The following is a 6,487-nucleotide window of genomic DNA, read 5'->3' on the forward strand; positions in this document are numbered from 1 at the left end:
TACAGTGATGTTTCCACAAACTGTTGCTGAGGAAATTATTGCGCAACAATCCCAATTCACACAGTTCGAGTTCACACAAGGGCTGTCCAACCAGGAGGGATAGTTAAATTAGTTCTACATCATTCTGTTCCACTTTGAGTTCCTCTGTCCTGCTCAGCTCTGTGTCTAAACAGTCGTCCTGGGATTTATCCCTGGGAGACATTCTCCTTCGTAGCGTCAGACATACAGAAAGCCACACAAAGAGAAACACTGACACGAGTGAGAAGCTGACTGTGATTGATATTGTTTGCGTTACAAACATTTGTGCCACACATTCGTGCTCTCCCTTCACGTCTCATTACATTGTTGCCTGTGATGCTTGTCACATCGAGAGAACGGCTGTCACCCTGATACAACGACTGCTGTTATGACAGGAGAGGAGAGGGAAAAATACTCCTCCTTAAGGCTTTCCTGATGGATGAGAAAAAGTCATCAACCTGGCGCGGGACTAAGACATCTTCTAAGTTGCTTCTGCATCACTTTGAAAAGTGCGTTGTGGGTGCAGTTAATGTAGTCGTGGTCACAGGTTGAGGAGATGGTGACATGTCAAATCAAAAGAGGTGCCCATCCTTTAACTGACAGGCTGTCTGTCTAACAGAGCAATGCTGATGCTATTGATTATTCACAGCACCACAGTGAACCATCCAAAAGCTGCAACCAAAACAACTCTGCGTTTACAGCGGGGCCTCTGGAAATATTATCAAGCTTCACTGTGACCCCGACTGAATCACTGTAGAGGGTTTCCAACATCTGAATCCAGAGATTGTACGAAAAGCTTCAAGCACTTATTTTAACATGACTGTAAAAATCCCCTGAGTCCTCCGCAGAAATTCACTGCTGTTATGTTAAGAGTTCAGGCTTCAGTATCTCTAAGGGCATAGAACTACTGTATTCGTACTGTAACTGCACTGCAAGTAAATAAAAAGTTAAAAGGAAGACTTTTAATGGAAACAACCATGCTAAATCATACAGAATGACTGACTGAAGCAGATAAACTTTGTTGAATAAGTGACATCACACTCCAGTGTGTACAGAGGAGGTTTTCTAGTTACCATCTGGAGGTTGTCATTTTGAAGACAGGTGTGACAGTGGTTTTCCGGTTCAGTTCTTCCTCTATTTGTGCCTATTTTTATTCGGAATAGCACTGATTTTTGACCACTAGGGGAAAACCAGAAAAACATCAAATCAAGCTGACATATGCCACCATGTCCACAGCTTATACAACCAGGTACTAACAGTTATTTATCTAATTCCACATCCACCCGACTTAGAACAATATTACCAGTTACTGATTGCCATGGTTTTAACACCAAACAAAATTCAATTGTAAACTCACAACCCTTTAAGCTTTGTTTTGGTCTCAACCAATCAAGGACCCCTAAACTGACGCAAATTAGACCATGGACCCCCATTTGAAAATATTCTATTCCAGGGTCGCCATCTGGGGAGACTTTTGCTTTTAGATGTTTTATTACAGGAGTGTTTGAAACCCATGACCAAAATAGTCATACACTCTGTCATTGTGTTACTTATGGATGGAATTATGGTAAAAATACATTTCCCTCCTCTTAAACCCCCCCAAGGACCCCACTAATATATAAAATATGGATTAATGCAGGTTTAAAACCTTGTGATGTGATGAAGAGACAGAAGGTATTTGCTTTGTAGCTACCAATTTGCTGACGGCCCTGTTGTGCCTCTTCAGACAATAAATCAGAATGCCCTTTAAAGCCTGAAACAGGATGTTCTCAACAATAAAGCACAGCCACATCTCACCACTGAAAGGTGAACAATGCTTTCCTCCACCAATGACAGATTTCCTCTTGGCTTGGGCGGAGTCTTGTCCCTGAGGGGTCGTTGGAGTTCCTTTGGTGTCAGAGTAATGGTCGGAGAGATATTCTAGTGAATAAGATGACAAATGCTGAGGATTGTGAAGAAGAGAATATATTGTTTGTGTAAATATTGTTAGGTCAAACTGAGGTCTGCCTCTTATTTCTCTCTCCTTTTATTTGGGTGTTAATGTCTCTAGTTAAATCTGATGTGAATGTCTCAGCTAAATAGCTGTGACCTTACATTACTATAGTGTGCAGGCACCACTGTGTATTTTTCACTGCGTGTGTTCTTGCTGTGTTCGGGCCAATGTATTTGGATCATCTGTGAGAGATCTAACAGTCTGCAGTTTTATGGGTCTAATTCCAGCAGGCTGGTGTGAGCCACTCAGCTCTTTTACAGCAACCTATCTGAAGCTGGTTCCTCTTCTAGCTGAATCACCACTAATCTATCAGACACTATCGGCAGACCACTCCGTTTCACATGAACACACAGTCGGTGGGGAGGGGGTTGAAGGTGACAGTAAAGGGGCGAAATGGGACACAGCATAGGACTGGGCAGTAAAAGCCCCGCATGTGTCATCCTCTCCTCTCTTTTTAGTTCATTTTAGAGTGGAGTCACTGCTGCTCTTCTCCACAGTTTGGAGCTGGAGTGAACTCTGGGAGACGAGGGTGGAGACTAGCTGGAAATTAGCTGCGAAAACCAGGAGGTCAAACACCATTTTTGTTCCAATGTTACCCTGAACTTAATGGCTGTCTGTTCTTTTGTGTTCTGGTTCCCATTCCTATTTGAGAAAACAGTGAGCTATTTTTATGTGATTGGTGAACTTTGCTTTATCAATTTCAAATGTTACCAAAGTCTCTACTATTCTTTCAACACATAAAGCAATTAGATTACATCATTCTAATGAGAATTGGGTTTGTAAAAGGGTATCTTGTATTACAAAGACTGGTTTGATGCTGCTGTTCATGCAAATCAACAGGTCATTTGAAAGCGATTATGGTAAAAGGTCAACTCTGTCTCCTAGAAATTACATTTATATAAAACAAATGAATGAGCGTTAATTAATGGCAGCATTCACCAGAAGGTGGTTAGGGTGGATGGCAGGAGTACAAAGCACCAGAGACGGGGGTTCAGATCCAGAGTCGTGTTAGATTCAGACAAGAAAAACCCTTTGGTTGAAATAGGGAAAGATGGTGGTTTTGGTTAAATGTAGATATGTATATCTCTGAAGTCAGTGTGAACTTAAATAGGCACTGAAATGCCTGTGATAACGCTGCAAAACGAAACCAGAAACCAGGATCTTTCCCTAACGATCAAAGTGTTCTGAGTGCTAAACATAACCACAAAAAATAATAATATAATACAAATTAACAATACTGTGTTCACTATGAGTGGATATTGAACTACAAATTGGATATTTTGGTGGAAAACAAATATATTGTCTGTGATTCGCTCAGTATCAACCTATTTAAATTATTTAAATTAGCAACATTTCCTCATCACGTTAACAAAAAACATAATCTGATTGCAATTATATTCCCTATAAAACATATTTGCTGTTGCAAATTAGTTGCATATAATCATAATTCCTAGAAGACAGGTTTGAAATAGTTCTCATAACTTAATATGAGTTTTATATCATTATACTATTTGGCATACTACTATAAAAGCCTGTCTACTCAGGCAATTGCAGTCATCTGTCTTAGGAAACAGCTTTGCTTCTGTTTTTATCAATACAGGTATCGACACAGTTTGCATTTACACTCCAAGTCTTTCATTTTACGTGCTTCACTCCAGTGATTGTGTATTGGGCTCTGAGTGCTGCCAAAGTGCTGGTGACCTATGGGCAGTAATGCACCTGAACTGTGCCGCTCTACTAACATGTTTTCACCATGCAGCCTGTGTAGACAAAAGGTAACAGTGGTTATTTGTTCCAGTCTCAGCTGCACTAATGGAAAAATCCTAATGAGTCAAACATCAAAAGTGGCATTTCCAGGTGCCAACACATTGCGATGCTGGAGACAATTTTCGCTTTGAAAGGGGGGAGAGGTGGCCCCCACATGTGTTGATGCTTGCACTTATCTCACTGTATAAGCTCATCAGCCACATGCTGGGAATAGCTGTTTATATGTAAAAAAAAAAAAAAGAAAAGCACCATAAGAAATCCAATCAGCTTTTGTTACTATAACATCTTTTGTTCCTATTCAAATTGAAAATAACGCTGTAATTGATAACACAGAAATCCATCCGTCATGTGTCATGGTGGATGAATTTGTCATTGTGATTGATGAGGAGACTGGACCTGTATTTTGTTTGTTTTTAAATTCTATTTAATGGTTATAGTTAGGCGTTGGTGTTTTTCTCAAATGTTTTTGTCAATCAATGTTTTGTATTAAAAAAAAAACAACAAAAAAAGGTGACCTTTATCTGCCCTCCTGTGTGTATGTGTGCATGTGTGGGTGTGTTTCCTCCTATTTTCTCGGGCATTTATTGATTACTTCAAGGTTCCAATCAAGGCTGTCAGTCGGTACAGATTAAGTAATTGATCGCTCTATGGTTCTTTGGATATGTAGATAAGTGTATGTGGGTGTGTGCATGTGTATTGGGAGAGGAAGGGAGGAGGGGGAGGGCTATTTGTGGTTTCTGGAGTGTATTAGTTCCACAGTGACTTCCCTCTTTGCCAGTAGCTTCCCCTTTTCTTTTTTCATGTTATCATTTTCATATGTGGCTGCAGTGACCTCCACACATGCAGATGCACAGACACACACATACACATATAGTGAGACCTTGTCTCTTGGGGAAATGTATAGAAGCTTCTGTTTGTGCTTGAATTGATTTTCTGTTGTCCAATTTGCAGACCTAACAGAAGCCTAATCTTTCTCTGCCCCTCTTTGTATTAATGACCAGGTTTTCTTCCTCAGCAAGGGTGACAATTACTTGTGTGAGCGTATGTGTTTGTGTGTGTTAGATTAGACAAGTAAATGGAATGAGGAAGGACAGCCTGTAGGCTTTATTTTTTTTTACCTTTAATGTTCTCTCCCTTCTTCTATAAGTGTAGGAAATGTGCAGTTACACAACCACAAACCATTACGGATTTCTTAGAATCGGCAGAGTAAGGATACATTGACTGATTGGACACACTGATCAGAATCAGCCAAAGGTCATTTTGAATGTTGGTGTGTGAGGATCATTCAAGCTCCTGTGCGGTCATAGAGAGAGACATACTGGTGAGAAAGAACTGATATGAGAAGATGTAATGAATCACTTTAATGAATGTAATGTCACCCTAAAAACTATTACTGCATTAGACAACAGAAATGCATATGTTATATATTATACAGTAGCTCCCAATAAGAAGGATGCTGCTGTAAATGTTGTCACTGCAGACTCTGGAGCCACAGTGAATTTAAACTTTTTCTCCACATTGAAGTGAAAAACAATAATTGTAAAATACACCATTCCCACTACCTGCAAACTCTCCTGTGTAGAAGTTTGGGTCTTTTCAAATGAAGACATTTTGATTTTTAATTACTAGACCAACAAAGAACACTGCAAAATTCATTATTTCAGTTTGATCAAAACTGTAACCATAGTTATTGAGATGTCATGTCTATCTTAAATGTCATTGCCCACAGTTATAAATCTAAATCTGTGAAATCAATTTATCAATTAATCTTTAATTAATTTTCACTGTGTTAATGTGTGTTTTTCATCAATGAGGGGTGACATCTTTGGCCTGAGAAAGATGTTTTTTTTCATTTCTCACACACACGCACGCACGCACACGCACACACACACACACACACACACACATGCACACACACACACACACACACGCACACGCATCCCTAAAGACTAGCTTTGAACTTTCCTTCTCTCTGACATTTGCTCTCTATGGCCAAAGAGTCAGAGACAAGAAAGAGTGGAGGGTTGTAGAGCAGCTTTAATGAGCTGATGGAGCAAAAGAGCTTGAGAAAAATAACTTCAAGACAGAATGATAAAAGAAAAAAGGGGCAAGTTTTCTGTCTGAAACATTATATGTGGAGGTCATTATCTTAATTATTAAAATCTTAAAATAATGAGGAACTGGACTGAGGAAACAATAATTGATTGGACTGAAATAATACATAAAAAAATGGCAGTTTAACCATTTTTTGTGGGGTTTTTTTCTTTCTGTTTAGTTATTATTGAGTGACAGTGGTGCATATTCAGCAGCTCATTTGCATATTGTTCTTGTTTTTCTCTTCACTTCTCAAAAACATATATATATATATATATATATACACTGAGCTGCAAGGACATTGTTTACTGTAAACTGTCCTTCAGGAGCAGAAAACGCAACAGCTTTACAATGCATGGGGACAGAAAACATGGGTGAGAATTGGTTTAAATAAATTTGCTTCTTTTGAAAATTCTGGCTATACAATCAATACAAAAACACAATTCGCAGGTGCATCCAGTCCATCATTACTGATGCCCATCAGGTAATCGAATTGACCAAACGCGGCCTTTTCAAGGGTCGGCGCTCACTTAAAATCAAACACAGCACAAATATTCTCCTCCTCTATAACCTGAATGATGGTAAATGCATTTATCCCTCCATAGTGTGGCTTTC

This window comes from Seriola lalandi, unplaced genomic scaffold (genome assembly GCF_002814215.2).
Source record: "Seriola lalandi dorsalis isolate HSWRI2012SDOR001 ecotype SW California unplaced genomic scaffold, Sedor1 jcf7180002054973, whole genome shotgun sequence".
NCBI lineage: Eukaryota > Metazoa > Chordata > Actinopteri > Carangiformes > Carangidae > Seriola > Seriola lalandi.